The sequence below is a fragment of the Dermacentor albipictus genome, chromosome 5, assembly GCF_038994185.2.
Source record: "Dermacentor albipictus isolate Rhodes 1998 colony chromosome 5, USDA_Dalb.pri_finalv2, whole genome shotgun sequence".
Classification (NCBI taxonomy): Eukaryota; Metazoa; Arthropoda; class Arachnida; order Ixodida; family Ixodidae; genus Dermacentor; species Dermacentor albipictus.
Window position 1 is genome coordinate 54,192,529 of NC_091825.1, and position 23,335 is coordinate 54,215,863.

Consider the following 23,335-nt stretch of genomic DNA (forward strand, 5'->3'; position numbering starts at 1 on the left):
TGGTTGGAGCAGAACGCAAGCAAACAAGTGTGCTTAGCTTTAGTTGCTCCTCAAAGAACTACCGATATTTTACTAACGACGAATGATTCAAAAAAATTGGAGGACGCTTAAGCTTCGCCTTCAAGAGTGGAACGCGACAGCGTTCCCGTCGACCCGCCAAGGGGTGTAAGACAATGGGCTACAGGGCAGCCATCACTTGCGAGGCGCCCCGCATCGGACGCGGTGAGCGTCGAGCCAGTGGTCGAGCAACGCGGCGTTCGGCGCAGCAACGAAACATGTGCCTGAGCAAGCGGAACGAACCAAAGAACTCGGTATCTCGGAGGGGGAAATGATGCACGCCAGCCAAACGTCGTGATCGGCACGGGCAGAGAGATAGACAGATAGTGATCTAAAGAAAGGAAGGACGCTTGATTCTACAGAGGGAGCTAGGCGAACCGTTGTCAGGGGAGAGAGTCCGGGCCGCAAAGCTCCAATGCGCGCGTGGCGCGCCATCTGTCGGGGCAGCTCCGTACATGGAGAGGAAGGGGTCTTCTGTGTTTGCCGCAAGGTGGCTCTGCGTGTGTGGAAAGCGCAGAAGAAATGCAGCGGAAACGCACTTCGCTACTCGTGGAATTGCGACTTCTGTAAGTTACATGTTCATAATTACCGATATACACCGCAGTATAACTTTCCACGGCTCGTTTCGAAGGCAACACCGCATTCACTAGAGGCGCGTTTGTACCGCTTGGAAGCATCGAACCCGTGGCTGAGTGGTAGCGTCTCCGTCTCACACTCCGGAGACCTTGGTTCGATTCCCACCCAGGCCACTTTGGAAGTTGCTTGTTATTTATGAAGTGCCTGCCGTGATTTATCGCTCACGGTCAACGCCACTGACGCTGACGCCGACACCGAGGCCGACACCGACGCCGACGACACCGGCTTTTCTGCGACACGAGCTCCTTAACGCTATCGCGTTAATAATCGATGGACGACGCCTGACTGTCGACGACGCATCAATGACAATGGAATGATAACGGATGTATGACGACAAAAGAATGACGGTGATCACCTAGCGATAGATGCCTGGCAAATGTGTATTGATGAAAACTGCTCTCAGAAAGTTCTACTATTCTCAATTCTTGATTGCCTCACTCGTTCGAAACATATGTCCCCGTTGCATATTATTATCGACCGACTGAGCTACCAAATATATAATTGATCCATCCTTATAAAGTGTAAATACTGATTTTTAGCAATACTAAAAGCATCTATCTTCTTTAGTGACGTGCCACTTTCATGCCCTCACAAAAGTGTCGCAAGAGAAGACGTGCTTATAAGAACAGTGATAGAGACGATGACAGCTCCACGAAAGCCTACGTCAACAAACGCCGAAGGAAGATCCGTCGCCTGCCAGCTTGCCGTGCGCTTGTGGAATAATTTTCGACAAAACCTGCACCTTTACTGGAGGGCTTAATGGAAAGGTTTCCGTAATGAAATATTCCGTATCTCCCACTCGTCCTCCTCGATCAGTTGAAAATGTCTCGGGCCACAACCATTTCGACTGTCTGTCACACGAAGTCATGCAAACTACGAAAATTCTCTACCAGGTATTAAGTGCACACACTGATCATATATAATTAGACGTACAAGAATACTTATTTTTAATTGTGCGCCTTGTTTCGCCGTTAGCGCTCTGCTAGAGGTCCAAAATTTGTGGGTCGTGCCCATTTTCATCATGCTATGGGGCAAAGTCGCGAAAACTAAACACGTGAAAGTTGCCTGCGCGCACGAAAGACGCACCACTAGGTCGAAAAAAACTGAATATTTTTTCGATATAGCAGGACACTGCCCCGTTCGAAAAGCAGTAGAGGATTGCTCCCCACCGATCGCTCTGCCAAGGGCTGTTCGAAGCTGCGTAAGAGAATGGATTTCTTTACGTTTATTAAAACTGTTTTTTGAGTAGGAGTAAATTGGTGTTCAGCCCTTTTGACGCGCATGTGACGTCGCTCTGCCAATTCTTCTGCGCTGATGATTCATTTAATGGCATTTCTAGCCTTCCGTTGCCCGCACGCTTTGAATTTCGTTTCACCACCGCAGGCACAGCAAAGGGAAACGGAGCAGTCGCAGACGCTGCCATCGAGCTAATCACCCGTTATCCCACTTTCAATGGTGTATATCCAGTCTACCGAAAGCATTTTCTTTTGTGCACGCTCCTTGCATCCTGTCAGCCTGTTCGACAAGAAAAACCCGTCAAGGTAGGTTATATTATTCGTTTTTAAAGCCAACATAAGTGGCCTTCCATAAACGAGGAAATATTTTTATTTGGCTGCTCAAAGAACGCTATGGGTCATCGCCTGGTGCTTGCATCGGAGGTTTCGCAAATATGGAGTAAGGAGTTTAAATTAAGATTAATTTCGGAACAGTTTTGTCGTTATTGGGCCCTTGCACTTACACCAGAAGTACTTGCACGCTGGCGTGCAGGTAAGGGAAGAAGACGTCTTCTGAATAATACTGCGGAATAGTTACCACTGATGCAAGCAGGCTGTCCAGCGCGCAAAAAAAGCAGCTGAGTCAGGCATCACGCACTTGCTGTGGGAGAGCCCCAGGTACCTAGCCCTCCGATGAAAGCACCGGGTTCAAGTGACAAGGTTCAATCGGTGGATCCATCTCTCAGTGGAGGCTGACAGTCTCCCACGAGAGCTGTACGCCTTTCTTGCGAAAGCGTGCGATCTTGGCATAATGTAGGGCGGGGGAGATTTCGCCATGCTGGCCTCGCTGAAATCTCAGGAATTCTCATACCTATTATGCCAATGAAGCATACGTACTTTACAGAGCTTTATCATCGTCAGAACGATTGAATAGTGCGCGGTGCCATCGATTTATCTTCTCCAATAAACAACTGGAGCATAGAGAATATTGCTTAAACCATATATATGCTAAACTTTGTATTGTAAGCTGCACACTGTGGCTGTAAGTGGAAGAAGGTCCATGGCTATACACCTATTTTCCAACAAATTACCGTACTTGAGCTTGTCGTATTTGGATCTCCAGGCTCCCTGTCGTCTGACGTGTGCTCATAGCAGTCCATAGACGCCAGCTATTGGCCACCAAGTGTCTCGGGGCCTCAAAGAGGAAATTTGCAATATGGCATGGATAATGCTTAAGAAATGCACTTCCAACGGCTATTTCTGTTTGAAATAAATGCCAGTGCGATGAAGCCAGGCCGGCCATAACCAAATACTCCTTTCTAAATTAGGACAATGGACCACTTCCGAAAGAAGCAAACAGACGAGTGATATCTGTTTACTATGGCGCTAACGCCTACGACAGAAATGCTTTATTTCACAAGCGTGTCTTGACGCTCAGCTTATTGTGGGTTCCACAGAGTGCAAGAGTCGCGTCCACTTAACAGGACCAGTCGGCGTAAGACAGGCTAAGGGCGAGACGGGATAACTGGTCACTTCATGGCTGCTGCGTTCCCGCGTGCCTAATGTTGGGAGTTACGTAATCTTACTTTGCAGCCATGGGACAAGCTATTGTTGAAGCGAGATGCAGCACAAAGTGTTCGCTCCAAATGTGCGCGCAATCCCCTCCGTCGGCGACGCCATCACGCCAGCGCTATGACATCAAGTGCTTCTTGTCGTCGAGTCAAATCTATAGGTCTTGTTCTGTGCGCATTTGAAACCAGCTTGTTCATTTATTAGGCCTATATTTACTGCAATTAATATAGCGCATAAAAGTGCGACCATTGCGTTGCTCTATTGCTTCTGGTATTTATAATATTTTGCGGCTATCCAGACCACACCATTGCGGTTAAACTATAATTTGGTTAGCGGTTTAGTGTTTTTTAGAACCTTTACTTGCAGCTTCAGAAAAATGACACCGTCGAGTTCTTCAATAAAAGGTCTTGCGCAGTGTGATAGTGTTCACCGTGTCCGCATGGCACAGGTTTCGTGTCATGCCTGGTTTCAGTCATGTTTCATGTAAAACGCTATACCATCACAGGTTTAAGAGGAAGCTTCTTTCGCATCTTCAATGCCGCCTTTTCAAATACATATTTGGGTCATAAATACATTTCTGAAATAATCACACAGTCAAATTTTAATTAAACTTGTTGCATTTAAGCGAGAAAGCTAAATTATATACTGATTGTTTGAAGCTGGACTTCAATTTCGGGTAGGAATTTTGAAAAGAAAGCTTTAAAAATTGGCAAGCATAAAAAAAATTGGAGGCCGAAGTTTACAAATTCGTAGGTGAGTTCCAAAAACACGTATCGTAGTTCTGTAAACTGCATTCGAGAGAGCAACATAAGCGGACAAATTTTATATATCATTGTATGTTCTACATGGATTTGTTACATTCAGTACAAGGATTTGGCAAAAGTCCTACTGACATGGTAGTAGTCCATTTGAAAGCCATGTATCATGCATCATTTTTTCCGCTTTAGATGTACTATTATATGGAGTTTACAGAATTGTGATGTCGTTTTTATTTTCTGAGTCACAGAGTTGTAAAGTTGAATGTTTGCTTTTCAGAAAATTTGCTATTTTCAAAAATTTTTATTGAAAAATTTGGGCCTAGAACATTTGCTACCAAGAGTCGCTAAGTGCATCAAACCTCGTCAAGTTTGGTGCTGTTGTTTCTAAAAAGGACTATGTCTGCCTTTCTATGTGCTTAGATAGGAGTACACGAGCTCCTCACCATGTCTGTCCCTTTTTGGGCTGACAATCACACTGCATAGAATGCGCGCTAAGCGCTGTATCTGCAAGGTATTACAACGCTACGCGCAGCCACAACAGAAAGAAATTACAGGTCAAACACCGTGTGCCCTTCTCCTCGTGAGCATCATGTTCTAAACCGGACAGCCGAAGTCAGCCGTACAAGGGCGCCTACGTAATTATCAGCAATGTTATGTCACCTACGGTGACACGTTATTTTTAGAATTATTCAACGCAACAGCATTTATTTTTTTATTTGTTGTTTAAATTAACAAGTTAAATTTTAGCGAACAGTAAGACATCAGCCCGAATGTCTGCGTACTAGAAGCAAGGTAGATTTGGTTTTCTTTCGTTTACTTGTTCCTGCGTCGTGCAGTCGCGTGCTTAGAGAATGAAGCTATGTCATTCTCTACCGCGTTCCTGCTCGTGTTCATGCTCTTCATCCACTCGCGTCTACCGTAGTGTCCTTAGTGTTCCTGTGGCACGGACTTATGGTACCGCGAGTCTGTTACCAGGTGTTCAACGACGCGCTCCATCGTGGTAATGATTGATGATCCAGGCGAGCCTTTCCAAAAGTGAGCGCACTAAGGGATCCAGCTCCCAGAAGCAGGCAAACAACACCTCATGTGTTGTCGCGCACATCCCGCAAGATCTTACACAGAGCGAAACGAAACAGACGGCAGACCTCTCGGGCTCGAGCGGGGGACCCTCACCGTAAGTGCGACGCGCAGCATTAATGCGGGGAAAGAATTACAGGCTCTCCCGTAATCGAGAATAGATGTAAGCATGAAATGGGAAACGCCAGACTCGTTGGAGATGAAACTAGCCACAATCCTAAAATGGGTGTAGTGGATGTTCGCAACTGCGCATCCCACCACACCAAGCCGCACCACACCGCACCACGCGATACTGTGCACTGGCCCATAGGGACGCTAACTCAGCTAGTAGAAAACCGGCTGAAGTGGGTACCACAGGCATCGAAAGACGCCAGGGATACAGTGGACTGTCCAGCTTGAAGGAGAAAATCGCCAGAAGGAGGCGTCACACAGGGTGGTTAGATCTTTCGAGGCGATGCAAAACCCGCGCTGCAGAACTCAAGGACAGCTGGCGCTCAAAAGAGCACATCCCTCTCTCAGTGCCAAAAGATGACAGTGAAGTATAAGGTGCCCTGTATCTGGCTTTTTAACGCCGCTTTTGGAAATGACAAATGAAACTTCAGCTTACCAGATGCTACAGCTTGAGTGATATTGTGAATAAACATCGGGGATAACTGGGAAGCCGTACATTTGTAACTTGTTTGGGCAGTAAATAGCGTATGTAATGCCGTCTTATACAAAGGGTCGGGTGCCAGAGATCGCATTTTCTTAAGTTTCGACTGTCTGCACGCATGATCTCGTTTTGTTTTAGCAACGTGCCTGGATGTTCTTGTTTGAGTGCTCTGATAGCGTCTCTGGCTTTTAGCTCTAGGTCACTTGATGGTCGCCGGCAACAGGGGCTAAAATCATTTCACACCTAACAAAGAGGGCACGGACCGTCAGGTGTGCACGACGATATCCTCCGGCTTCGGTATGGGAGAACGCAGGGGAGAATTTTTGCTTGCGGAGGATAGACGGGGCAAGTGGCGAGAGAGTAGGTGTCGGCAATAACGCTGGCTCCTTAAATCATGGGTTCGCGAAGTTTAAAAAACATTCTACACATGCCAGTAATGAACCAATATAAAAACTTTTTGTGGTAGAATGTTTCCTAGACGGCAGGTGTCAATTTCCAGCGTATAACCAAATTTTGCTATGTGGCCTGCTGCAATGGTGACCCTTCCAAGAGCTCCTATCTAAATGAATACGCAAGGAGAAATCGTTTTTCCCGGCAACCACAGCACTAAATTTCATGACGCTGCTTGTATTTAAAAGCAGAAGGTCAAATCTAGTGACTGTCGGTAAGAAATGGGTTATTTAAGCTGTGAATTTTTTAATAAAGATTGCTCAAGATCGCAAATTTTCTGTAAACCAAAGTATCAAGTTTACAACTGTGCGACTGAGCAAAAAAAATGTATAGCGATTCTGGTAATTACATCTAATGGTACATTCAAAACAGATGATGTGGACGTATACGACATGGCTTTCAATAGACGACTAATATGTGAGTAGGAATATTTCAAAAACTTTGTAAATATGTAAGAAACTTAAGCAAGAGAAAAAATTGTATGGGAAATATGCCCGATTTGCATGCTCTAATAAATACAGTTTACAGAACTTCGATACCTGTTTTTCGTTCCGAGATGGGAATTCGTAAATAAAGCATGTGTTTCTATTTTATTTTACCAAATTACCAATTTGTGAAAATTGCTTTTAGAATTTTCAAGTCCTAAGTGAAGATTCCCCTTCAGTGGTCAATAATATTTAACGTTTTCTCTAGAATGCGGCAATATTCATTAAAATCGCCCAGTAGTTAACTCAGAAACGAATTCCTTCGTTCTACAGGCATTCGAAGTTGCGCCACATCTTTGCGTTCCTGTTAAGGCGATACATTTTAGGCCTTTTATTTCACTATAAAATGTACGAATGTACGACGATCGTAAAACGAATGAATAAAGTTTTGCTGATGCGTCACGTGAGTGTCCATTTAATATTTATTTGTCAGTGTCCCTGTCTGCGTGCTCCCTCAGCGGGGGAGTTTACACTATCAAACTGCACTTGAATAAGATTCTTCATAGGTAAATTGTGCGTTCGGAAGCCCCAGAAGTTGAGGAGGGTTGACGAGGGCACAAGGCGAATCCAATACGGGTTTTTCAGAAAAAAAGTTTCGCAGTTGAAGAAATCTTTGGCCTGGTCTGGGAAATGAACTCGGGGCCAGCGTCTTTCCGGGGCGGTTGCTCTACCATCCGAGCTCAGTAGTAGCCTAGCGGATCTTAGGCCTAATTATTAGAGAAATGGAAGATTTTGGTCACTGCACTGAACATGAGAAATCAGTTCTGCAATAGCCCGCAAGGTGGTGATTAATTGCAACATTTTTTATCCATCGGACAGTTGCACTTGTCTCTGTGCGTGTCGCTTTCTTTGTGTATATGTTTATAGCTCGCGTTGCTATGAGGCCATCTAACACAAGACGAGATTTCCTTTTCTTGCAGGACCATTCCTCGACACGGCTAAAAGTAGCTTCAGTATTACACGCTTACTCTAGTAAGTTCGAGAAGATGGGGAAACCACGTGCGTGAAATTTTTAACGTCCAGAAAGTGCGCAGTAGCATGCGTACGCCGGCACACCTTTTCACATCGGTGAAAATGAGAGGCATTGTTGAGTAGCGCATCGTAGCTTACCCATAAAGGAACGCACGCGCCACGCTACAGGGAAGGGCCTACAATGTGAACTCTGTTTGTCAATTTAGGTAGTACAATATCAAACCTGTTGAAAACTATTGCTACCTATAGGGACCCTTATGGAACATCGCTGATCGTGCCACTCGCAATAACGGGAAGCGGATATTTCCATCAACAGGCCGCGGACGCAACACTAAGCATGAGTCTAAGTGACTTGACACGGCTGCAGGGTACAGCTTGGAAAAGTCAGTTATTCAGCGAATGTAACGTCAACGTTAAGTTTGAAAACGTTTCTGCTCATATTTGATTCCGTTGTTTCTTTTTACGACGACAATACATCTCAGAAGTTATCGGTCTTATCCCACGGCTTACATGTAGTTCGAATGCAGGTCAAAAAGGTCATTTTGAGAGCACGCACGCTTCACAGTACCCAATCTCTGTCAGACACGATACAAAAGAAATGCGTTTATCACAGGATTGAGAAAAGGGTGAAAAAAAACTACTGTTTTCTAATTTACGAAATGTGACATCGAAACAGGTGTTTACCTCGATTCCGAATTTCCCAGACTATTGGAGTGACAGGCAGGTGGATCACCGTGATTGGCGTTTGTCGAGCGCTTCGAAATGGAGTTGCGGGAAAATCCTGTGGTAAAAAGTAAACAAAGCTCAGCGCTGATTACTTCTTGGAAATTGCAGCTGTGTCCTATGATGTGAGCTGAACGTTCCGTATGCCCATACTTTATACAATGCGGCGTTTTAGGATCGACTGACTATCGGTTTCAGGTCAGCCCAATATTTCAGTTGATAACTAATACCTGTAAAAATTGCAGGAAAAACCTTCCGTGTAACTACTGATGAGTGCTGTAGAAATTATCAACTGCTCTGTTTCCTATTAGGATCTCATAAAGACGCTGGTTTACACAATGTAGATCTTATTCTCTGCTTTTATGTCACGTTTTGCAATCCAACCAATTATTGTAAGTTATAAATGTGAATGTCCCCACGAAAGAGACGCTTTCGGAGGATTATGAAAGCGCTTGTACTCCTGACATATGAATTACCGTTTTCTCTAACGCTCTCCGATTACTATACCGCTCTGAATAATAAGACCGCAATGAAGCTAGCCTAGTGCTGGTCTTCATAACAAGCGCAATAGTTTGTTTTTTCATTTGATGCTAATTTTCCTAACACTGCATTGGCGAAATAAATTATCGAAAGCTTATGAAGCTGTATTCCTATAGCGGCTGATTACAGTAATCTGCATTGCATTGCTTTTAGATAATCGGCGCCCCTTGAAGAATATTTCTGATCACAGATTGCCAAGTCACGGAAGTCTACCTTTGAACGATTCGAACTCAAAGAGCGAAATCTCTTATCAACTCAATAGCAATTGTATACATCTTTTTCGAAGGAGAGCGATGAACCGGATGTACTGAATAGCCCTAAGCTCGCCTATAATGTAGGCAAACTCAAGGTGGCCATGGCTCAACTGGCCCACACCCTCTCCAGGCCCATAAACTCTTCGGCAGACAACTTGGCCAGTCTTCAAGAAATGTTCACTCCCAAGATGGCCAAGAATAATGTCACATTCAATAGAAAATGTGCTTCCCAAGTGGTGAAGCACACCCCCGCGCCGGAACAGTTCAGCACCGCCTCCACCAAGGCGTACAGTGCCAAGGGCCTTAGGATGACTTCGGCAGTCCCAGTAAAGTCAGAACTATGCAGCAAGACAGATGGCTGCGGCTGTTAAGATTGTCCAGTGGAACTACAAGTAGTTCACACGTAAGAGAGCTGCCTTGCAATTCACATTAGCCAGTTTCGACCCAAAAATTGATGTCGTGGGCCTTAAGGAGATAGGCACACAGGTTATAATTACAGGATATGCCATCTTTAATGAAATCACGAATCCGGCTAGTGCTCCCTCCACAGCCATTGCAGTGCAGCGCAATCTCACTGCTATGCAAATCGACCCTGAGGAGAAGAAAATTTCATACACCTTCATACAACTTCTTCCTAGACGGAAACAGAACGGGTAATATACATTCTTAATGTTTACAGCACTGCATAGGAAAAAAGGGTTAAAGGAAGGAAGGCCAGCTGAGGAAAGCGAGGAAGGCAGTTAGCACAGCACATTTTGTCGTTATCGGAGATTTCAACTCCTCTTTCACTGCCCCCCCCCCCCACACACACACACACACATTGTATAGGGTATTAAAAGTGCAGTGAAAAGGGCGACATAAAGGAAAACAGGCTCAAACTGCGATATGCCTTCACAAATTAATCTACAAGTAGGCGGGAGCCCGGTCCCGCCAGTAGCCAAAATTCGAATACTCGGACTATGGGCGTAAAAGAACACGCACGATCACGAAGTCATTAGTGGGCTTCAGACGACAGCCAGGCAGCTAAATCCCCTCTTCAGAAGAGTGTCGAGTAGGCGGCATGGTGTAAAAGAAAAAGAAGCCCATTCACATTAGAGGCCTTACAGCATTACAGGCCTTTCTAACTATCAGGATTGCTTAAGTGCGTCCATATCTATATCTTAGGAAAGCTGACCTGGACGGACAAGATCAACAGCTTCATCCACACAGTCACTAAGCACGCCCTTGAACTGCCAAAATGGGCCAACTGCGATTGGCTGCTAGCTCTTGGCATTCATGATATGGCAGAGGAAATTATTGAAGCAGAGAAATGGTCACAGCTGATTTGACTATCCGGAACTGCCGTGGGACAGGTAATACTCTCCGCCTTAGGGTACAATACCGTTTTATACTTCCCACGTCGCTGCCGGATTTCTAATAACATGCGCGCCAAAATTACTACTACCAATAACCCCATGAACATGGGAAAAGAACAAGGATCGACGTAAAGCCTGGCTGGACGCTCTCTGACGAGGTCCTAAAAACAAACCGGCCATCTACGTGGACGCCGCCTGACCGACGAATGGCCATTGCACAATCGATGCCATTGATGGCTGTGGTCGGACCATTAGATCCGCCATGGTCTACACATCCTCTATTGTGGATGCGGAACAGGCCGCAATTGCCATGGATGTGCCCCTACGTGATGGTAAATTTGTTGTGTCAGACTCTAAATCGGCCATAAGAAGGTACTCTATCGGGGCAGTCGGCTCCGTTGATAGCAGACTTCTCAAACCTCAGGACACTATCTGTCTAATATGGGTGCCAGCTCCTGCCGGCAACGCGGGTAATGAAGCAGGTCACTTAGCCGACCGAGCAGCAGATAACAAGGAGGTGGGATCGCTCGAGCCGGACGGCCGGCTTGACCCCATATAAACAAATCACGAATTAACTCAATTTTACAATGATTCGCGCAAAGCGTATCCGTTCCCGAGCATGATTCTCTTCCGGGAACAGGCGAAGACTCCACAGCGTGTGTAGAGTCGATCCGTACTAAGCCACAAAAGGTTAGCTCAAATATCTAAGCATGAGCTTCAACCTAACTGCAGACACTGGGAGGCACTAACCGCAGACGATGATCATATACTTTGGGGGTGCCGATCCAACCCCACATCACGAACGATTCTTGGGCAAGCTTTCACGCTCGAGGCCTGGGAGCCTACGATCTAGTCTTATGACCGCAAATACAAAGTCATGCTGCGAGAGTGGGCTAACCGAGTCGTGGCCACATGCTTCCACGGTAGCTTCTCTGACAGGGTGTCAATAACTAATACGCATCTAATAAAGTTTGCTTCGCTGTTTCTCTCTTCGGCATGTCTGGCTGTGGCAGAAATTGGCACACACTCATATGCAGCCGACTTGTACGGAAGGATTATGTCGATAGTGTGCGATGGGGGCCGGCGGTGCAATAAAGTAAGGGTGAAAAGCCAGCGGTGCTCTGAGTAGCGGTATAGCAGGCGTAGGTTGCGAAAGGCAGGGTGCCATTCGAATTTGCGTGGTCCGAGGCTACGTACATCCGTAGCATCTCGCCATGCGTACGGTTAAACCCTTCAGTGACGACAACCAACAAAGTGCATAGTGGTCCGGGATGGCGTCTAATGCACGGCCATACAAATATCGCCGGAACTTAGTAAGAGCTTAGATGATTGCCAGACATTGTTTCCGTCACGCTCTAATTGCTTTCGGCTTTGGTAAGCGTGCGATTTGCATATGCCACAACGTATTAGAAAAATCTGTGTTTGCGCTAAGCAATAACTGCGCCGAGGCCAACACTGCTGGCATCTGTATATACCTCTGTAGAGGCCGTGGAGTCATAGTCACGCGAATTCGAACTGGCGTCAGTAAACGGCGATGGCTTGCGAACGCCTCGTCGCACTCTGAGGAGAACAAAGACAGGGGCGCGCTGCTTCCAAGAATAGTAGTCAGGAGTGATATGGTGGTGGCGAAGTTTCGAATGAAAACTCTAATGTAGGAACACAGACCTACAACACTACGGAGGTTTTTGACGGCTGTAGGTTTATGGAATTCCGCAACGGCCCGAAGTTGGGCTGGATCAGGAAGCATTCCATCCTTGCAGGTGACGTAACCTAGTACAGTCAGCTGCCGCGTTGCAAATGGACCTTTTCAATTTAATTGCACGCCGCCGTTTCTCAAGCACGCCAATACACGCCGGAGGCTTGGAAGGTGCGTGGGGAATTCCAGAGCGACAACAAGGATGTCGTCAAGGCAGCAAAAGCATGTGTGCCATTTCAAGTTACGCAGAATGGTATGCATCGTGCGCTCAAATGTCGCGGGCGCAATTACAAAGTCTAAATGGCGTGATAACTCGTACGCGCCGTCGGGCGTGACAAAAGCTTGTTTGGGTCGATCGTTGTCTGCCATGGGTACCTGCCAGAACCCTGAGCGCACATCAACAGAAGAAAATAATTGTGCTTTTTGTAGGCTATCAATGACGTCGTCACTTCACTATAGCGTGTAAACAGCCTTGCTGGGAAGCCGAAAGTTCGCACAGAACCGTACCAACTGCACCAACTGCGGGTCCTGGTGTGCCTCATCACCGCGAGCCTGACATCTCCACTGGCCTGGCTGACGCCGCCGTGGAGGATGGACTGGCTCACCGCGTACGAGAGGGTCGGCGCATATAACAAGTGGTACCAATCAGCCAAAGTTACCCAGTGCTATGGTAAAACAACCACTAAGCAGATTTCTCCACCTCGTCCGCCGCGTTGTTCGTAAGCTGCGTGCCGAGCAGCGTTTGCGGGCACGCTCTCAGCATCCGGGTGAATGATTCGCCTGGTAAATCGAAGATATTCTGTTCCTATGCAAAAAAGCGAACTCGTCCCTGGTGGAGTCTGGTCGGATCAGTAATGGCCTGGAAGATATAGAAGGCGGCGCCATCCATGCGTTGCTCGCCAAGAATCCTCGCTCCGTGACCGAAATCACCACTGTGCCAAAGCTACGCAGAGTTATGAAGGCAACGGTCGTTGACCCGTTGCCCTTCCCCACGCACCGATGAACCCCTCGCTCGTTTGGCTACAATTTCGGAACAGTCTGCGTTGGTCGAGGAAATGGTGTTTGTCAGTGAGAAGGTTGCCCGCCAACTATCATTGCTGACCTTTGCGAAGCCGCAGAATATGCAGGAGCCCTCCTCGCGTTTTGTGCTTACGCTGTATCGCGTCATTGAGCACCAGCTTAACGTGGCTTTGCTTGAGCTGCGACAAAAGTTTTCTGCGGCTGCCCCTGTCAGCTCCGCAGACGTCGTTGCCCGCCTGCACCACTCAGCTATGCCCATGTCGTCGCCTGGTCCCAACTACTTCCGCAATGCGCGCCTCCCAGCTAGGGCAACGTCGCGTCTAGACTCCGACCACAGCGGGCCACGCAACAATACTCCCAGTTGCCCCGTATAACGCCTCCTGTGCCATGGATGGGACTTGCCACAGCAAATCGGTGGCCCACTTAGGACAATCCACCAATATGATTTCCGTATGGCTATGCTGGCCACGTGGCACGGTTTTGCAATCGCATTCAACCTTCTAGCACCGCATTATGCTCAACAAACGGTCTTGTCGGTGCTCGCCGCCCATATGATGACTCTCCTCCCGACTCGTCACCGTCTGCCTGCCAGAGCACTATCACTCGCCTCTCGTCTTCGCCACGTGGTCGCTCACTATCGCCAATGCGGCCTCGTCCTGTCGTTCGCGAAGAGGAAAATGTCGCCGCAGTCCACAAGGCACAGGCTGCGGCGCTATCGAAATCTGTTATCCCTCAACGAAGCCCACCGAATGTGATAGACGTGTTTGTGGACGGTATTTACGCATCTGCGCTTGTGGCCACTGAAGCCGCCGTATCCGCTATAACTGCAAAACTTAGTCGTTTGCTTCAAAAGGGGACGATGCCTCTTTCTCGAATATCCCTCCGTGCAACCAGCGCCTAGCGTATTAACCCCATAGCGGCGTGGACCACTCGTGTTGTCATTGCGGACGTTCTATACGCCATCGAATTTATAATAATTTTCTCATGCTCGCATAACCTCAACTGAGGCAGGGATTTTCTTTCCCACGACAATGCCGTCATTCATTGCGCACGTGCCGTAATAGGACTCTCGCCGTTGCCAGACTTGACGCTTGCTGACAGTCCTTCGGCTTCGAACCAGCTACCGGGCCCCCCAAACTTTTCAACAGTTCCGTCTGCTTATTGCAGCCGAATCACCCACGCTGCTGCACTAGTTTCTCCATCTGAGTGCTTCTGCCCCCGAAAAGGCTTGCTGCTTCCTTTTGCGGCCACAGAAATCACTCTGGGATCCAGCACTATCTTTGGTATAACTCGTCCTCATACACTGTGGTGCCGTCTCGCTGACATGGTGCCAAGACATTCTTGGCACCGTGGAAGCCGTCGCAGCCGCGCAAGTTATTGACATGCTCGATGACACGCACTGCGCCACTTAAAGCACGCTCAGTGAATTTTCTCCGCCTGTTCCATCCCCCTGTAATGCATTTGGTTCCTCCATTGCTGATAACCTTACGTCGGCCCAACGTTCCCAGCTTTTGTGCTTCTTAGAATAATTTCATTCTTCTGTCGACGTCGGGCAACCTTCCCTGGGCTGCACGTCCGCTGTTACGCATCGCATCGACACTATCTCCCAACCACCCCTCCGGCAACGCCCGTATCGCGTGTCTCCCGCAGAACATCGAGTGCTGTGGAAGCATAGTCATTATGGTGTTGTTCTTCTCAGCTTGAGGTAGCGGGATATGTGCTGTTCGCGGAGGACACCTTTCCATGGGGTAGAAATGCAGAAAAAATGATGCGCCTAGGTTCTGGTGGACGTTCAAGACCCCAGGTAGACAAAATATTCTGGGAGTTTACGTGTCTCATAGCAAGATCCTAGTCTATAGGCACGTAAAACTCTTGATTTTTTTGCATCTAGATCAGCTAAGCTACTAGAAATTCACGGATAATTGATACTTAAGGAAAAAATATGTTAACGGTTTGAACCTCGCTATTTAGTAAATCGCTTTGACATGTCAAGCGACTTGATTTTTGTAATCCTTTCTGTATGTTAACTTCTACGGCACAGGCATCCTTTCTTCTTTCTATGCACAACGAGCTTTCCACGTTACCATAACTATTTGACTGATGCAGTACCAATAGGAACTTGGACTGCGCCTAACAGAAATAGTACCTTTGAACTGCGATGGTTTGCTTTTAACTAGAAATGTTCCTTTTTCACATGCCTACCTCTATGTATCCAAGCGCAATATACTTTTTACCTAGCTAAGAGGTCTTCACTATAGCATTTCATTTGTCCAATGAAAATATTGTATAAAATTTTGCCTGCTTGCCCAAATGGATTGCATCCAGCGCCATAGTGCGCTCTATATAACGAGTGCTTGAACTTTAATGAAATGCATCCGCACCACATGTCTTTTATTCAGACGACTCACCATCTAATGAGCGAAAATTCTACTACACTGGCAATTACAACTGCGCTGTTCTCGGCATTTCACATAACGGACGCCCTGAGTTACAAAAATGTAACCTTTTTCGGCAGGGTACTTAAGATTTAGGTTCTTTACTGCAAAGACTCGTAAGGAAGAACAAGATGAAAGAATCACTGGATGTTGGAGACTTGATATTGTGAACAGTCGATGAAAAATCCGTCCCTAGTGAAAGAAACCATATGTCCGATATACAAGATTTTTATTTGGACTGATACGGATCCCCCGAAAAGAAATATACGTATGTATTCCCATTATAAGAGATACGCACGTCCCATATTGTTGCGACGCTGGTTATAGAAGCATATCAGGATCTCACATATAATTTTTTACGCTTTCATGTGTATTATATTGAACAAAATGGTACAATCCCATTATCACATTACGGAACATAAAAGTGCTGATCATTGAGCATCCATACGTTCATATAACATGTTGGGACATTTCCTACAGTATATATGTCAATATACGGGTGTTATGTGGAATAGTCGTATGGTCATAAGAGATTATTCCGTATAAGACCTAGGTTTTTTTTTGTGCAGTAGGCTGAAGCTGCAGCAATATTTTGGCAAGGTGCCTTTGATTTCGTCAGCAGTAGAGGCCGTCTGGCATGATGAAGGCGGCTTTTTTGCGGTCTGTCTCATCGATCTCAATTTGACAGTAGCCAGTCTTGAGATTCATCGACCAGAAGTATTTAGCGTTGCAGAGCCGATCCAATGTGCCATCTATCCGTGGTAGGTGGTATACGTCCATCTTAGTGATCGTGTTCAGTCGGCAGTAATCGACGCAGAAACGTAGGGTTCCGTCCTTTTTTTTCACCAAGATAACAGGAGATGTTCACCGGCTTTTCCTCGGCTGGATGATGTCGCACAGCATTTCGTCGACATGTTGTCTTATAGCTTCACGTGGTCGAGCAGATTCTTCGGTTATGTTGCGATGCGTTGAAAGTGGTGTTTGTGTTATACACGACGACGTCGAAGAGCAGTCTAAGTATCGTCGGAGCAGACATTTAAGCTGTTGCTGCTTCCTCACGGGAAGACTTGGGTTTATGTCGAATACTGGTTCCCGAACTTTGACCGCCGAGGTAGATCGGACATAATCCGAGAGGATTATGATTGTTGGGTCCCACAATTGGCTCGATGTGTGTGATAATCATGCCCTTGTTGATGTGTTGATGTGTCAAGTGATGCTGACTGAAGTTTGTCAGCATCACTGCCGCTTTGCCATCATGAGCCAAGCGATCCCTCTTGCGACGCAAATTTCACAGTCGAGCAGTAGACGTTGGTTGTCCTCGATGACGTCTGCGGTGCCAACCGAAATGACAATGCGGAAGCGAGGTGGGATGCTGACTTGGTTTTAAAGTACCCTCAAGGCACACTGCATTGAAGTGCTCTCCATTGGTATTGCTTGGTCTGTGGACACCGTTGTCGACTTCGACTTTAGATCACTGACTGCGCCCTGTTAATTCAGCAAGTCCATGCCGAGGATTAGGTCGCGTGAGCACTCTTGAAAGATAACAATGTGGCAGTGTAAGTCCGGTCATATACTGTAGCTCTTGCTGCGCAGCTTCCTGTCGGCGTTATAAGGCGTTGTTCAGTTGTCCGGATATGAGGGGTGGTCCCATATAGTCTTGACTTCCTGCAGCTTCGCGGCAAAGGGTCCCCTGATGACGGAGTTCTTGGCTTCTGTGCCTCTTACAGCGGTGACTGTGGTCGTCGAGGAGCAAGTTGAGGGCGCTGATTCTTCATCTTGCATTGCAATTAGCTCGTGGAGTCGCATCACGGCTACATCGCGTTGTTCTGTAGCTGGTACACCTCGTCGTCAGGTCTCCTGCCGGCGTATCCTTGGCTTCGAGGGTTCGCTGGAATGGCGGCGGGTCGTTCCCACAATGTCGAGATGTATCTTGACGCGTCGCCGTCGTCGGCGGATGGCATTCAGTATTTCGACGTACAGCAAGCGCACCTCCATTGGTTGCTGCTTTTAGGTTTCCTAATATGTGATTACGGATTGACCAGGGGCTGGTCGCGTATACGGTCGTTGCTGCGGCGACAGGTGGTGTCCTGGTGACGTCGAACGCGAAGAACATTGGGGTGTGTACTGTGTTGCGGCGATATAGGCGGCAATATCGCGAGGCCGTTCGCCAAGCTGTGAATGCGGTGCGTTAACGGCGAAGTCTCGCAGTCCCAAGAAGTGGCATGGGCACCTGCAGTAGAGATGTCCCCCTTCTCCGCAGTTGTAGGAGATCGGGCGGTGAACCGGAGCGAGCCATGCATCTGTCTTCCTTGGGTAGCGGCGCCAGGCGACGGGAGGACGAGCTCGCGGCTTCGGCTGCGAATGACGGAACTGCGGCGTTACCGGGCCCTGGCACGGGTGCGCAGGGGTAGTGCGCCAATGGGCTACAGTGGCCTTGGTAATTGCTTCCGGTTGAGCCCACGGTGATTCCGGCACTACAAGTGACTGATGAATCTCGTCTCAGACGATGTCAGCAATAGATACTGCTTTAGGTTGCGTTGAAGGGAACATTATGTGCAACTATTCGCGTACGACGGTCCTAATGGTCTCTCGGAGCTCGTCGGTGCCTTGGCGGTTGTATTAGCCGGTCCGCATTTCCAACGTCTTCTCACGCGTCGTTGCGTCTGCCAAAAACTCAGCAAAAGCAACGACGCAACTCTTCGGGAGTTGCGGATCAGTCCGGCGAGAAGTACTTGCTTTACGCTCCGTATCAGGAAGCGTACTTATATCTCTTGGGACATTTCCGGGTCGGCGTATCAGAAAAGACGGGTTGTCTCTTCCGTGAAGATGACGATGGTCGCATTGAGCTTTTGTCCTCGTGTTTCCAGCTGAGCTTGCGCTCGCTCTTTGCAAGTGAGGCTCGTGAAGGTACGCAGGGATTCGGGGCGGAATAGGCACCACGTTGTTAAAGTGTTTTCTCGATTCTGGAACCAGGTCCTGGTGGCGCCGTCCATCGAGAAGAAAATATGGGGCCAGCTTGTCATCGCTGTTCCGGTTATTAAATGTAGCAAAGCTTTCATGTGTTTCGAGCCACTTTTCCTGTTCTTTAAACGACAATCCGAGGAAAGACGGTGGCTTCCTGAGCTGCTGCGGCAACACAGGTGACGCTGGGGCTCCGATTGTGGTTGCTGACTTGGCCACGAAGTCCACGCTCAGAGGGCAAGTAGTGTAGCTTGCGGCTTGGTCAATGGCCCGGGGCGACGGTGGTGTTGACTTCGGTGTGTGGGGCTGACGGAACGCAAAAGCACCTCCACCAGATGTCACGTTGTAGTGACGATGAAGAACACAGTCGGACAACTGTGAATGACGAAACTAACTTTTTATTGGGCGCACCTGTGCCCACACAAGAACGTTACGCTCAAGGCAAAACGCTAGTGGCGAAAATAGTCGGCGATCTTAGAAATCTGCTCTGCCGGTCAAGCACGTAGGCTTTTGTACATAGGCCATCAAAGATTCCAGAGCAATCGCTGGTGCCCGGATGCGTCTTCCAGAAAATTCCTTGCAAATCGCGTCCCACATGCAATTGATTAGACGAGCTTCGGTGAAAGCAGACAATGGGTAGAAACATCGATAACGTTCGAGACACTTCCGATACAGGAGGGCGCGTCCAGCGTTGAGGGATAACATTTGTTAGACGGTGAAAAGCCGTCACCCGAAAAAAAAAACGAACAAGTATACGTGTCAATCTTTTGAAATTTTGCAACAAAGTTGCTAAAAACCATATGCAACAAGTGTGGTTAATGCATGTACCCAGCTGACGCAAACATAAGTTTTTTGAAGCGGGGAAATGTCCCGCAAAACCCAACGCCAATTGTTAGGAGTACGTGAAGCACTGCCTTCCGGTAATGTAATTTGCTAGAGCTATTTTAGAGGCGTGATCCGTTTTGCCATCTTTTTAGGAGCGCATCGAAATTCTCGTCTGCAGAATTGTATTCCGTACAAAGCACAAAAGTTTGACCCTTAAAGGTGCTGCGTTGTCCGATGGTTAACACCCTAGCCCTTCAGGCTTTCAACAATTTAAGGTACCTCGCAGAAAGCTTAAACAACTCCAGCGAGGAGGGAACGCATAGTTGAATACATTGGGAAAATTCTTACCTCCTCGAGCGAACTGAAATGTCACCCACGGAAGACTCAAAGCAATAGACCGTAAAGTTAATCTTAGAATTTTTTTTTATCTTCTCTCGCATCTTTCATCATGTTTACATACCACGAAATGTCACAAAAAAAATCATTCGTCCGTATCAGTAATATTGTCTGATACATTTAAAGCTGGGATGCGAGGGAAAAGGCGGGGGAAGAGCCTAGCTATTAAAATGAATCAGCCGCCTTCAGGGAGGAAGTTTTTGTTCTACGTACCGTTTTGTCACACCTGTCTTGGTAGATAAACAGCTAACTGCCGTGTGTGCCAAAGAGCGGCTAGTGCAGACCGCCGACATGGGGTTTTCTAGAAAAATGAGACACATTAAAAAAGAAAAATTTAAATATCTGCTAATTTCAAAAACATATCATGGACCCGAGGTTCGTACCACCATAATCACTGGTATAAAAATGAAATAAAACACATTTTCGGCAAGCGTCATATGCCTTTACATCCCTGAACGGAGCCGTTGTATCTTTATGAAGGTTTGCTGCAAGTATTGGTTTCTCTGCTGGCATATGTCACTCATTTAGCCTCTAATTAAATTCAACGCTGGAAATGCTTTTGACGTGAGGTTATCTTTTTGTAGTCATGTCATATCCACTTCATGTCACATACACTCATTTTCAAAGCAATGGGCGTGGGATGGAAAATCCCAATTTTATTACGGCTGTGATAGGCCCCTTTCTATATCTGAGCACTCAACCATGAAGTCCATGTCACTCTGGGGGAAGCAACAATATGCCGACGCAGATACTGAAATAAGTGAGATATCCATTATGAATAAGTTGTGTCATGCGCAAAAAAGGGCTAAAATTCTGTTCGAAGCCTGGTCGCGCTGCGAAATTAGACGAATTAATCTTTTCTGCTACTAAGAAATGACTCGCATTTGTCGACACGCCGGACCCGCCGTGTCAGAAAAGAAAGTGCACTTCTTGAAGCGCGGTGTGAAAAATGAGCTCTCCGCCAGAATTATTCACAACACACTCAAGACCATTGCTAAATCTAGGTCGCAAGCCACGGACATCCAAAAGACCCTAGGCAATAGAATCATCAAGTGCTTATACCGCAGTATAAAGTGGAAGCACAAGATTCAGACGAGCTTCGAGAGCCCATCGGGGCCATTGAGTGAGAATATCGTACGGTGCTCCCTCCTCACAGCGGCAACTGTCTTGGGCGTTAATACGTGCCACAGGGATTCGACCAGACGAAGATGACACGTCCAGCACGCTTACGGTGCGCAAGCGGTGGAATCGGCGACACTGGGAAATCGAAGGTCAGCGGCGCTTGGTCCCGCTTCAGTCTGATTCAACGGGTCCCGTTAAAATGTCATTTGTGGACACTATGCACCAACGTCTGCCTGGTTTTTCCTCACCCACAAATTGGTGACTTTGGACTTCGCGCCATCCCCCTCAGCTGCTGTCCTACACTTACCTCAGCCGCTTTGCTAGGCCCACCGCCGTCAGGAGCTTGAGCCGATTTTCTTTGCAGGCCGCCTTCTGTAAAGTAAGCCAATGGCCTCGGATTCTTCCGGTCAAGTGCCACGTCAACGCCACCTCCCCGTGAGTCCGAGTTTCGCTCTCAAGCTCCCCGAGGTCTGGTCGCCGGAAGGGGAACTTCGGTTCATTACCATCGACTCCTTGCTCCGCCATCACCGCCCAAGTTTTCAATTGACCATGTTTCGACCCTGTCGTTGGAGCGCTTTCGCCTAATACTACTGCAGTTCTCCTCGATGTTCTACGCTCCCTGCCCGTTAAAAGCGCTACCACCACCGTAAGGCGATGCTCATCCAGCGGGCTACTGAAACGAAACAACATCGATTAAAGGAATTGCTTGAATAGGAGGAATTCGGCGACAGCAAACCTACCGTCTTGTTGCATCGCAGGCAAGGCTTGGCTGGAAAACTTGTTCCTTCAACCAAAAGCGCGCTTGTGCAGGAACTTTCCTGCAGCGCCTTCCGCCGCAGGTGCACATAATCCTGACCGCGTCTTCATCTTCGTCACTGGAATCTCTGGCTCAGTTGGCTGACAAGATTATGGGCGTTGGTTTCACCACCGTGGCCACAGTTCATTGCCCTCCTGACCTCCATCGCACGTAGCAGGCGCTGGCGACAGGTATGCGCGCCTCTTTGAAGCTAACGAGGAGCTCACACGGCAAGTGTACCGGGACTGACATCTGAAATCACTGCCGGCCGAACACGGCGGCCGCGTTCTTCGTTTCGACTCCACCGCTGCGGCCCCGTCACTCCGGACGCCATGCTCCCCTTGCCGTTACATTTTGCTGGTACTACCGTCACTGTAGCTTTAGTGCAAAGCAGCGCCGCCAGCCCTGCTCACACGCGGGAAACTTTCGGACCGAACATTGTCGCTGACTGCTGTTACTTGCGCCAGAATCGGTCGCCTCGTGCCGAATTTCCTCGTGTGCCGAAAAGCGGCTAATTCTGAGAGCCTACCTGGCGTTTTTCTAGAAAAACGAGACACGCTATATCTGGTGGCAGCTTTCTGTGGCAGTGCAGCCAAGGCTACGAAGCCGAGTCACACCTGTTTTGCTACGCCTCTGCATGTAATTACCTACTGAAATAATACTTACGGCATGTAGGTACGCCAATCACCTGTCCAGTGTTAGTACGCTGCACAAAATAGTATTCTTCGTTTATTGTGTCTCACGAACAGCTGAGCAGCTTCTACCAAGCATTAAATCACGGAGCGTTATATTAATGAACATTACACCTTACTGCCCTGTTCACTTCAAGAAAGCACGGACATCAACACAAAAGGCTGGTATTCAGACTTGGCTAATCGAGAAAGGCATCACATTTTCTCAGGGTCAATTAAAGCCAGAGTTGCTGGCTTTAATTAACTAACACAAGAAGATGGTTTCGGCATATCATGTGAATATGGTTCCTAAGGCTGCCGGTCACGACGACATGAGGCTTCCTCTATACCACTGCGAGCTGAATCCGATCGAACTGATTTAGAGCCAGGAGAAAAGTTGTGTAAGCGCTAACAATACCGCATTCACCCTTGCAGCAGTCGAAAAATTGCTGCAGGAAAGCCTCAATTTTGTAACGGCAGAGAAGCCGCTTAGGGCATGTTCTCATGTTCAGAGAATCGAAGAGGAATTATAGCAGCGTGACGGCATCAGTGACGCAAGCCTCGACAGGCTTGAAATTTCACTGGTGTTAGGTACGAGGAGCGAGAGTGATGCGAGTGATAGTGAGATGAGGGAAATAGAAGAGCCGCTGTGAATGCGGCCATGGTCG

General features: G+C 47.7%; 1 long non-coding RNA gene across 3 annotated transcripts in view; it reads right to left on the reverse strand.

Moving 5' to 3' along the window:
* LOC135913233 (uncharacterized) overlaps positions 1-22,060 on the reverse strand; it is a 55,033-nt gene extending 32,973 nt beyond the window's left edge. Inside the window, exons 1-4 of one of the 3 annotated variants that reach the window (XR_010567916.1) lie at positions 21,941-22,060; positions 21,508-21,870; positions 20,292-20,379; positions 8,558-8,654 (exon numbers count right to left, since the gene is read on the reverse strand). This is a non-coding gene — a long non-coding RNA (uncharacterized lncRNA). The remainder of the gene's footprint in view (positions 1-8,557; positions 8,655-20,291; positions 20,380-21,507; positions 21,871-21,940) is intronic. The other 2 variants (XR_011514809.1, XR_010567917.1) reach the window with 2 other exon arrangements.
* Between the last annotated feature and the right edge of the window lie 1,275 nt (positions 22,061-23,335).